This window comes from Kogia breviceps, chromosome 10, assembly GCF_026419965.1.
Source record: "Kogia breviceps isolate mKogBre1 chromosome 10, mKogBre1 haplotype 1, whole genome shotgun sequence".
NCBI classification, from domain to species: Eukaryota; Metazoa; Chordata; class Mammalia; order Artiodactyla; family Physeteridae; genus Kogia; species Kogia breviceps.
In genome coordinates this window covers 67168807-67181449 of record NC_081319.1, presented here as the reverse complement: position 1 = coordinate 67181449, position 12643 = coordinate 67168807, and the positions used below count along the sequence as shown (strand labels likewise).

Here is a 12643-nt window from a genome sequence, read left to right as displayed (position 1 = left end):
GGCAGGCGGATTCTTAACCACTGTGCCAGCAGGGAAGCCCCCCGTAGATGTTTAATGAGTCCAGAAGAAGACACTTTGCTCCATCCCACTAGATGTAGACGGTTTTCACTAAGCATCACTGACTAGGTGTGCAAATGTTTCTGAGTAAAATGTCTTGCCATTTCTTTTGGTTGCCTATAAATACATTGGAAAATGTACCCCTTTGTAGAATTCTAGTCTGCTAGAAATAGAAGGAGGTAAAGAAACAAATGGTGGGTACTGTTTACTCCTGCACAGGACAGAAGAGAGAAGATTCTGAAAACTGGTGAGTGCACAAAACATCTGGAATCATTCACAAAACATCAGTGAATGGCAGGTACCTTCCCTTTCTTCCTCTGGTGGTACAGAGTTCTGGGGAGAAGCACACAGCTGGGGAACACCCCAGAATGGTTTCCAGAGGTTGATTTCCAAGGTCTGAAGGCGAGTGGCCAGGGATGGGGGTACATATGCCCCAGCTGCCAGCCCGGGTGCAGCTCGGGCTAAATTAGGAGAGGACCCTTCCTCAAGAAGCTTTTCTGCTGTCTTCCAGAAAATTGTCATAATAATGACACAATCTACAATGACTACTATGTCAGCCCCCAACCACTTGAGTTGTGCAAAGCACAATCTACAAAATCATAAAGAAGCAGCTTTGGTGAAAATAACAATGGTCATTAAAGCCTGAAATTTTGAAATTCAGTGGTCCTAGTTCATCCCCAGTTAACAAGAGAAAGCTCTTTCTTCCCAGAACAAAGACAGCAAACAGATTTAGGAGAAAGGGTAGAACTAGAAAACGCATCATTTTTGCAGCTCCCATTTAAATCATTGATGTAGTCAAAGATCATCAAAGAATGCTAAAACTACTAGGTGAAAGGTCATTGGAGAATATTTCCATGGTGCCTAAGTATCACCCTACAAATTGCTTGTTTTTTTTTTTTTTCTTAAGACCCAAACATGTCTTTTTCTTTTTTTATTTAACTCCCCCAATATATTTTTACTTATTTGTACACTGTATTCATTTACCATCGTGCTAATGTATTTCTAAAACACACACACACAATACATCTAAAAGAGTGAGTTAGAATAAACAGAAAAACGTATGAGGCAGGATCAAGATGGCAGAGTAGGGAAATCCTGAGCTCACCTCCTCCCATGGACACACCAAAACTACGACTCCATAGAGAGCAGCTCTCTCTGAAGACTAGGAGGACAGCTCTTCCGCAGCTAAGGATATAAAGACAAAAAAAATCACATGGAGATGGGTAAGAGGGGCAGAGATGTGGTCTAGTTGGACCCACACCCCCAGCGAGGGGACCCACAAGCAGGAGGGGAAATCACAAAGGCGAGGTCCTCCCTTAGGAGAAAGGTGTTCAAGCTCCACATTGGGCCCCCTGGCCCTGGAGACCTACACATGGAAGATGAGCCTGCATAACGCGCGGCTTTGAAAACTAGGGGTGCTTACATATGGGAGGGCGGGGGAGCCGTGGGAAACTGAAACTCCACTCTTTTTTTTAGTCTTTCTTTAACTGAAGTATAGTTGTTTTATAATGTTGTGTTAATCTCTGCTATATAGCAAAGTGACTCAGCTATACATATATATACATTATTTTTATATTCTTTTCCATTATGGTTTATCCCAAGATATTGAATATAGTTCCCTGTGCTCTACAGTAGGACCTTGTCGTTTATCCATCCTATAGATAACAGTTTGCATCTGCTTATCCCAACCTCCCACTCCATCCCTCCCCCACGCTCCCTCCCCCTTGGCAACCACAAGTCTGTTCTCTGTGTCTGTGGAGACTCCACTCTTGAAGGTTTCACAGCCATACTCACTGGCACCAAATCCCAGCGCAGAGGCAGCGGGTTGAAAAGTGCCTGTCCATGTGTGAAAAAGATTCGCTGACTACTTTTAGGGTGAGTGCCAAGGGGTCAAGGATCTGGTGGAACTTTTGCTAGGGACCGGATCACTGGTAGGTTCCCCCTCCACCTAGCTGGTGGGGTGCCACTTCTGGCTTTGGCCAGCTGCCTTGCCAGCACTGCGTGCCCCAGCATTCCCCTGTGGACTCACCCAGGCTGCACCCCTCCAGAGAGGCTCCCCACTCCTACCATACTCAGAAGGCAGCCTTGGAAGCCACCAATGCCCTGATCACCCTGGTTGAGGCAGCATGACCCCTTCTTTGGTCTCTCCAGCCCCTTTTCCTGCTTTAAAATCTCTCTCACGGTTATTACTTTCCAAATGTACTCATGCTTTGTGTATGTAGATTTACTCTGTATATTACGTGTTGATTGCCTCTCTTGCCTTATTAGAACGGAAGCTCTGCGATGCTACCCTCGTGGAAGCGTGATGGTGCACGTTTGCGTAGCGTTTGCTGAATGAAAGAGCTCATTGTGCATTCATGGAAGGACCGTAGGCCTGACGGTGTTAGGACAATAGGAAGATGGATAAAATGCAGCCTTTGCTCGCTGCAGACAGAGTCCACATGCCTCCCTGCCTCTGCTCCCTGCACTGTTCTCACAATCATTATCTCACAAACACAGACCTTTTGTTTTTATTCCCTTTTCCTTTTCTCATAGTGTTTTTTTTTTTTTTTCCGCCTCAACTCTCTCACCCAATTATTGTAGGGAAATAGTTTTCCCTCCCTTAAAAAAACAATCACTCTGACTAATGAGCATAAAAGGCAGTACTAGTAATTACATATTTATTAACAGAAAGGCAAATTTGAAGAGAAAACCATAATAATAGTATTATCAGTTGTGAACATCTATTAAGTGTCTGCCATACGCCTGACTCTCTGCCAAGCAGTTTCTATGCGTGGCCTCGTTGAATCAGTACCAATAAGGAAACTATGGCTGTAAGAAGTAACCTGTCCTGGTCATAGAATCAATAATTGGTCTGAACCCATGTCACTCTGATACCAGAGCCAGAGCCGTCGTGGGGGGTAACAGAGGCTGTGCTGTTGTGTCTTATGTAACCCACATGGCGCTTTCCTCCATCCCCTCCCCACACCACCACCATTCATGTTCCTGCAGAGATCTGCTCACACCCGACTTCAGCTCTTATCACGTGAAATGTGAGGCATGTGTCTGGAAGGTGCAATCGGGTGCGTTTTTCACTCATTACCAGTGTCATTCATTGCAACTAGCGTAATAGAAGCAGGACTTTCATGTATATGTATCATATCTGCTCACAAACCAGAGTTCAAAACCAGCGTCTGCTACTTACTAGCGCTATAGAGTTGGGCAAATTATTATTATTGTTATTATTATGATTATTATGATTATTATTGACTGCGCCGTGGGGCTTGTGGGATCTTAGTTCCCTGACTAGGGACTGAACCCGGTCCTCAGCAATGAAAGCACGGAGTCTTAATCACCAGACCGCCAGGGATTTCCCTAGAGTCGGGCAAATTATTTAACCCTTCTGAACCTTAGGTTATGCATGTGTGATGTGGGGAGAACGTTTCCAGTGTTCCAGAGTAATGAGAATAACCTCATATGTGTCTGTAAGCTGCCTGGCACACAGGACAACACAGCTGCTCCGTGAGCTGTGTCACCGTCCACATCTCTCCTGTCCCATCCCCTGCCTCCCTTGATTCTAACTCTTCAGCTGCACCTTATATAGCATTTCAGCTATGTTATGTGTTCCCTGTCATGGTTTGAATTAGTCATCTATGGCTGTGCAACAAACTACTCCAAACTTAGCAGCCTAAAGCAATACACATCTATTATCTCCAGGTTTCTGTGGGTCAGGGATCTGGGCACAGCTTCCTGGGTTGGTTCTGGCTCAGCCTCCCGTTGAGATTGCAGTCAAGATGTCAGCTGACCTGCAGTCAACTCAAGGCTCAACTGGGGGAGAACCTGCTTCTGAGCTCGCTCACGTGGCTGCTGACGTGTTTCAAGAGATCTGCTTCCAAGCTTCTTTATGTAGGTGTCTCTGCAGGGCTGTCTCACGCCATGGCACTGGCTTCCCCCAGAGCAAGCCACCTAAGACAGAAGGGGACAGGACACCTAAGATGGAAGCCATGGTCTTTTTATAATTGAATCTCAGAGGTGACATCCCATGACTTCTGCTGCCTTTTTATTCCTTAGAAGCAAGTCAATAAATGCAGCCAACACTCAAGAGGAGGGAATAATACAAGAACCTCTATTGTATGCAGAGATGTGGAGATCATTGGGGCCATATGAGAGTCTGCCTACAATGTGGTTTAGTCTTACAGAGCTGGCCTGTGGATTGTGATGTGTCCAGTTGTATTTCATCACTTTCATAGGAAAGTTAGTCCTGTCCTCTGTAAGAGACTCACACCCTTTGGGAACAAAAACACTGCTAAGCAGCGTAACCGGCTATATCAGAAGAGCTTCAACATACCCCACGAAATAATAACAATCATGACTTCTTTTGCATAGTGTTACAACTTATCACACCATCGCTACTTTCAATTCCCACTCTAAGCCTAATTATACATTTCCTCTGACCTGGTTTGTTTCTTAAGAACCATTTCCCTTTTGGCTGTCTCCCTGGTACATTTTCCACATCCTTCTCTTTGGTCTACACACACACACACACACACACACACACACACTCACACACACACTCCAGCTTCCTTCCTCAGGGAGCCCTAAAGATCAGGAAGGTAGTCATGGTGACATGTAAATACCACTCCCAGCCCACACTGGGAAGGCAACTTGTTTATTATTCCCAACTAAGCCACAGTGTGCTCCAGCCACCTCCCCAGGGTGAAGTGTTCTGCCTTTGGATGATCTCGGCTCTTCTTCCCTCTTTCTCCTGCTGGCTGCCCCTTAGCCATGGCACTGCCTAGATGCATTAGCCTCCCGAGAGGGAACCATGTAGATCAAATTTGACAGTTGCATCCTTTCAGGTTTCAAAGACAGATTATGTAAATACCAAACTGTGTATGATGTAACTGGACAAACATATCATAAATACTAAATTAGTATTATAAATATTAACATTTTATTGTACAAGTAGAAAAACCTATCTTTTATATAAATACGACTTGCTTGGAGATTAAGAGGGTCAAATTAACAACTTGACACTTTGTGTTCTTCTGTTTCTAGTAATTACTGAGGGTCTATTTTATTAGGGACAGTAATTATTGGGCTGTCTGTGACAGCCAATCACTCTATTAAACTTAACAATTTCTGTCTTTGAAGTGTTCTTTCTCAGTAAAGTAGAGAGAAATGAGGAGCCAGATGAACAAAGAAAAGAATGTAAGGGACGATGAACAGGTGACTATTCTGAGGCAAAGAGATTTGATGATGACAGTTACATTGGGAAGAGGAAATGTGATAACAGAAAAATGGAACTGCACTGGCTGGGAACCCTGAAAGAGAAATGTTTACAAAAATGAAAACGTGAAGGATCATTTCCTTATGATGGATTTTGTGCCATTTACTCTTGCTGAAAGGTGTACTGAGCAGAACATTGTACAGAAGAGGAATTATAGTCCTTTGAAAAGGAGCTGTCAGAGACCTTATATATAATACTTTGTCATCCAATCTGCTCTGGTTAGAGATGAGGAACAGGCACAGGAGAGATGAATCCTCTGATGTCCAGTGTTATTTTGTTGAAAAGCCAGGACTGAGACTCACTGAATTCCTAATCCAGTGGCTTTTGTTAATAATTTTACTTTATGGTCTAGAAGAGAATTAGTTTAAGTTTTCCTTATAAATGTGAAGTTTGTTATTTTCTATATCACTTAAGACGTTTAAAAATATGAAACAAGCCTACTGTATATTACAGGGAACTATATTCAATATCTTGTGGTAAACCGTATTGGAAAAGAATGTGAAAAAGAATGTCTATATATGTATAACTGAATCACTTTGCTGTACAGCAGAAATTAACACAACATTGTAAGTCAACTATACTTCAATAAAATAAATTTAAAAAAAATATGAAACAAGCCTATCAAGTGAATTTTCCTTATACATGTATGTAGATTTTAGCAAGTTGTGCTTTTAATGTGAATTTTCCTCAATTCTTCTTACACAGCAGGTCTAAGAGAGATTCAAACTGTCTGGTGAATGTTCATGTTCTGATTGGCTCCAGACTTTCACAGAGTAATGTCTTCACTGTCAAGCGCAGGTCTTGAATAATAATCATATTCAAGACTAATACAGTTATACTTAGCTTTGTGCATTAGATGTCTACTTACAAAATTGTATGAAACAATTTTTTTGGTAAGTAAAATTCAATTTCAATGCATTAAAATAATGATCCATTTAAATCCTGCAGTAAACCTTTTTTGGCAAAGCAACAAAATTGAGAGAAAGCATCTCCCCATTGAAGTTTGCTATAAGATTAGGTATCTTCGTGCTTGATTTTCTTATAGCAGATATACTTGTAGTGTTGTCTTCCTACAAATTGATTCAGCTTATCCAAATGAGAGACTTATAATAATATTACTTACTGATATTTTCACACTAACATTTTAATTTTTTACCTCTTTTAAGGTGCCAGTAGAGTTAATAAAAAGAAATGCATTTGTTTATAAATTACTCAACATATTAAGAAAATAAAATTTTTTACAACAAGATAATGCTCTTTAGAAAGATTTCTTCCGTGTGTTTTGTGGGGGGAAATGGAAAACAAAGATTTGTTAGTTGATCCACTAATGGAAAATACTAAGAATAAATTAGAATTGAGGAGGCCTCTAGATGGTTTCTGAAGTAAAGAAATATGACTGGATTAAAATATAAATACTGTACTTTTAAATAAATAAGTAAATAAATAAATAAGACATATTTCTTTATTGTTTGATTAGTAATATAATTGGAAGATGAAAAAACAAGCTACCTGGTATTCTTAAACAATTAAAAAGCTTTTTTTTTTTTGGTAAATGTCAGCCTGGAAGTTCACACCTATCTTTCTTTTCTTTAAGAAAGCTTCATTAGAGTCCCAGTCTAAGACAGCAACATAGGAGTCTCCTAAACTCACCTCCTTTTCTGGATACACTAAATCTATGGTTACACACAGAGCAATTTCCTCTAAAAGAAATCCAGAAACTAGTTGAGTGATGTCTGTACATTGGGCAAATGAGAAAATACCTGTATTGAAATGGGCCTTGGCATACCCTCAATTACTGGGAGCCACTAAGAACAAAGAAGGCAGCTTGGACAATCAAAAAGGTTTCAGAGACAACAAATATCTCAGGTCAGGCTGAGCAATAAGCTTAATCTCTCACACAAGACCACTCTGTCCAGACTGGGAGAGATGGCTGTTTTACCCAATGTGCAGAATTCAGCACAGAGAGTCAAAGAAAATGAAGAAAAAGAAGAGTATGTTCCAAACAAAGATATGATAAAACTCCAGAAGCAGACCTTAATGAAATGTAAGTGATTTACCTGATAAAGAATTCAAAAAAATGGTCAGAAATGTGCTTACTGTAGTCAAGAAAGCAATGCATGAACAAAGTGAAAATTTAACAAAGAAAGAATATAGCAAAGTACCAAAAAGAAAAAATAGAGCTGAAGAAAACAATAATCGAACTGAAACATTCAATAGAGGAGTTCAAGAGCAGACTAGATAAAGAAGAAAAAAGTTAGAGAATTCAAAGAAAGGGCAGAGAAACTCATCCAATCAGAAGAGCAAAAAGAAAAAAAGAATGAAGACAACTTGAGGGACTTATGGGAAAACATCAAGTGGACCAATATTCAAATTGTAGGGGTCCAGGAAGAGAAGAGAGAGAGAGAAATGGTCAGAAAACTTATTTGAAGAAACAACAGCTGAAAATGTCCTTAACCTGGGGAAGGAAATAGACATTCATATTAACAAACTAAGGTATAAAAATCATATGATTATCTCAATAGATGCAGAAAAAGAATGTGACAAAATTCAACATTCATTTATAATAAAAGCTCTCAAAGAACTGGGTATATAGGGCACATAGCTCAACATAGTAAAGTCGATATATTATAAACCCACAGCTAACTTAATATTCAATGGTGAAAAGCTGAATTTTCCCTAAGATCCAGAACAAGACCAGATGCCCACTGATGTCATTTTATTCAATAGAGTATTAGAAGATCTAGCCAGAGCAAGTAGGCAAGAAAAAAAATAAACGGCATCCAAATCAGAAAGAAAGATGTAAAACTATCTCTGTTTGCAGATGACATGATGTTATATTGACAGAAAACTCTAAAAACTCCACCAAAACAGTTAGAACTAATAAAAAATTTGGTACATTTTCAGGTTACAAAATCAATAGACTAAAATCAGTTGTGTCTCTATTCATTGATAATGAACTATCAAAAAGAGAAATTAAGAAAGAAATCCCATTTACAATTGCCATCAGAAACAATGAAATACCTAGGAACAAAGTAGTGAAAAATCTGTACACTGAAAAAACATTGATTAAAGAAACTGAACGAGACAAAAATAAATGGAAAGATATTTCATGTTCATGGATTTGAAAAATTATATTGTTAAAATGTCTATACTACCCAAAGCAATCTACAGAGTCAATGCAATCTATATCAAATTCCAATGGAATTTTTCACAGAAATAGAGTAAACAATCTTAAAATGTGTATCCAACTGCAAAAAACCCTGAAAAGTCAGAGCAATCTTGAGAAAGAAGAATGAGGATGAAGGCATCAAGTGTCCTAATTTCAAACTATATTACAAAGCTATAGTTATTAAAACAGTATGGTATTGGTATAAAAACAGACACATAGATCAAAGGAACAGAATACAGAGCCCAGAAGTAAATCCATGGATATTTGGTCAATTGATTTACTACAATGGAGCCTAGAATATAAAATGGGGAAACAATAGACTCTTCAGTAAATGGTACTGGGAAAACTGGAGAGCCACATGGAAAAGAATGAAACTGGACCCCTTTCTTATACACAAAAATCAAACAGAGAAAGATAAATACTACATAGTATCACTTGCATGTGGAATCTGAAAAAAAGAGTCAAACTCATAGAAACAGAGAGTAGAAAGGTGGTTGCCAGGGGGCAGAGAGAAAAGAGTGAATTTGGTAAAAGGGCACAAACTTTCAGTTATAAGATGAATGTCTTATGAGCTAATGTAAAACATGGTGTCTATAGCTGATAACACTGTATTGTATAATTAAAATTTGCTAAGAAATTAGAACATAAATGCTCTTACCAAAAAAAAAAAAAAAGAAAGAAAAGAAAGAAAGAGCTAAGTGTGTAAGGTAATGGATGTGTTAATTAACTATATGAAGGAATCCTTTCACAATGTATACAAATCACCATGATATACACTTTAAATATCTTACAATTTTGTATGTCCATTATACCTTAATACAACTAAAATTAAAAATAATACTTATTGGGCTTCCCTGGTGGCACAGTGGTTGAGAGTCTGCCTGCCGATGCAGGGGACACGGGTTCGTGCCCTGGTCCAGGAAGATCCCACATGCCGCTGAGCGGCTGGGCCCGTGAGCCATGGCCACTGAGCCTGTGCGTCCGGTGCCTGTGCTCTGCAACGGGAGAGGCCACAACAGTGAGAGGCCCGCGTACCACACACACACACACAAATCCTTATCAGTAACCTCACAACATTTTATTCTGACAGGGCTTAAAAGGTGTTATTTCCCCAATCAAGTTTACATCACTGTTATGGATGGTGCAAAATTCACTAGAGAAACATGACCCTTTCTAGGTTTGTTCTAGTGAACTGATCAACACACTTTTATTAGCAGTGGTATTTGAATTGTCTGAATGACCCTGGTTGTTAGAACACAGTTCTGCTCATTGATATCTTTTTCTCTTACTTTTTATGCAGTAGGTTTTGGCCTTCAGTGAAGACTTAGTGTCCATAATTCTTTAATTTATATTGTAGGCACCATAACTATAAAATAAGAGTGATATGAGAAAAGGATAATCTTTATGCTCTTCTTAAATTCTTTGTGGATCAAGGTGGAAAACAAATGAAGCAATAAATGAAGGCTCTGTGTTTATCCAAATGACTAAAAAATACATTTTGATCAAGTGAGATGGTGTATCTTATGGCTCTTTAAACTAAAAAGCATTATACAAATGGAAATCATCACCCCAACCCAAGGAAGCGTGCTCATGAGCCTCCTTTAGGCTTCGCCCCACGTGTTTCTGTTTACTGGAGAAGGAAGGTGTGAAACAGAGGCAGAGAAAAAGATGGATTCAGTGGTGGGTGCTATACTTTGTACTGGGCTCCTCTGCTATAGTCTATTTCATGCTGAAAACTTTACAGTCTAACTTCTCCCAATCCAATAATTTACATATTGTTTACCCAAATGGAGTACTCACAGGACAGGCTTTCTTTTGGCTGGTAACTGAGAAAAGAGTACTGACAGTGACTAATGCCTAATGTGTAGTTTTCTGGGGCACGGAAAGCTCTTTTCACTACATTAATCCACAGTTTTCTTGACAGCTTTTTGAGGGTGGCATTTTTCATCTCTTTTGCAGAAATAAAGACAATGAATACCGGGGTTAATATGAATCACCCAAGATCTCATCCCTGGTTAGTGGCAGGTACAAAAATTCAATGCAAAATTATGAGTTTTTTCCACCAGCCTACATGACAGACAGTGTTTGCTCATCTCCATCAAGGCAAAATGTTGTTCAATATTTGTCTCATCATGAGCACATTTATCAGATTGAGAAAAACAGAAGAGCAGATAGAACTCAAACTGCGCATCTGTAACTTCTCTGAATGGAGGAGCAGTTTAAGTCTTCGTGATGTGAAATTTTAGACTGTTTACATACTATTACAACCTGTAAAGCTGAATAAATATATGATTCTGATTAATAAAAATCAGGGAATAGTGGTTTTTTTTTTTTTTTTTTTTTTGCGGTACGCGGGCCTCTCACTGTTGTGGCCTCTCCCGTTGCAGAGCACAGGCTCCGGACGCGCAGGCTCAGCGGCCATGGCTCACAGGCCTAGCCACTCCGCGGCATGTGGGATCTTCCCAGACCGGAGCACGAACCCGTGTCCCCTGCATCGGCAGGCGGACTCTCAACTACTGCGTCACCAGGGAAGCCCGGGAATAGTGTTTTATCTTTCGTGATGACTGAGTGGGAAAGTTACCAGACCAACCTTCCCACAGATAACAGTTATAATGTTGGACAAAATATTAAGAAAAAACTATCTGAAGATCCTGGACAGTGACCAAAAGCAAGCGGAAACTGAAGGGGAGTCTACACTGGAAAGAGGAAATAACACTAGGTGAGGTTCTGTTTTCATGGTTTTAACAAGCATAGCCACTATTCTTTAATGCACAGAATGGGTAATATTTCTTGTATAAATGAAAACAACTAATGTTTAGAGCAGTCTGACAGGGCTGGGGTGACCACAGCAGTTGGGAAGTGAGAGGGGGAAACCTCAGAAAGGATTGAGTGACAGTGGATGCTCCAAATTCTGCATAAACTCTGCCCATATCTCTGGCTGACCTTTAATTATGCATGTGTAGTTCAGTTTTCAAGCATCTCAGTTAAGCATAAAATAACACAAAATTTCAGCTGCCATCCAGCAGAGAAGATAAAATGCTATAAACTGAATATGTGTCCCCCTAAGTTTATATTTTGAAATGTAATCCCCAATGTGATGGTATTTGGAGGCAGAGACTTTGGATGGTGATTAGATCATGAGGGTGGCACCCTCATGAACAGGATTAGTGCCCTTATAGTAGAGACCCCAAAGAGCTCCCCTGTTCCCTTGTACTGTGTGAGGACACAGTGAAAAGAGAATCATTTGTGAACCAGGAAGCAGGTCCTCACCTGACATCATATCTACTGATCTACTGCCTTGATCTTAGACTTCCCAGCCTCCAGAACTCAGTTAATTGATCAGTGACTGGCACATAGTGGCCACTCAATAAATAAATAACACAACATGACTTGGCCCTGGATGTAATTTACAACTGCCTGTTGGGTACGTTTACCTGTATACTATTTGTTAACTTTTAAAATTAATTTTATTTATGTATACATTTTAGACAATAAAAGGTTCCCATTTTAAGTACACAGTTTGATGAGTTTAATAAATGTACACACCCACGTAACAACCACAATCAAGATGTAGAATATTTCCATCATCCCAAAAAGTTCTCTCATGCCTTTTGCCATCAATCTTTCTATCCACATCTCTTCCTCAATCCCTGGCTGCAGGTACCCAGTGATCTAGGTTGTACCAGTTACACTAGTTTGCATTTTCTAGAATTTATATGTATATAAAAGGAATCATATAGTATATACTCTTTTGTGTCTGGCTTTTTTTGCTAAGCATGCTGTTTTTGAAATTCATCCACATTGTTACAAGTATTAGTAACATTAGAAAAGTAGTAGAAAAGGAACAAACTGCTTTTTACTGTTGTTATTCCATTGTTTCAGTGTAGTATTCATTTATCTGTTGATGACTATTTGGATGGTTTCCAGTTTTTGGCTACCTTTAACAAAATTGCGATCAACATTTGTAAACAAGGTTTTGTATGGAAATACCCAGGGGTAGAATGGCTGGATCATTAAGGTAGGTATATGCTTATAAAAAAACTTAAAAATTGTTTTCCAAAAGTGGTTTTATCATTTTACACCCCCATCAGCAAAGCCTGAGTTCCCGTTGCTCCATATCACTAACATTTGAGACTGTCAATCTTTTT

At 39.5% G+C, this 12643-nt stretch overlaps 1 long non-coding RNA gene across 1 annotated transcript in view; it reads left to right on the top strand.

Annotated features, from left to right (window-relative positions):
• Positions 1 to 355, top strand: part of LOC136792001 (uncharacterized) — an 81843-nt gene extending 81488 nt beyond the window's left edge. Inside the window, exon 4 of the long non-coding RNA XR_010835039.1 lies at positions 277 to 355. This is a non-coding gene — a long non-coding RNA (uncharacterized lncRNA). The remainder of the gene's footprint in view (positions 1 to 276) is intronic.
• The last annotated feature ends 12288 nt before the right edge of the window (positions 356 to 12643 follow it).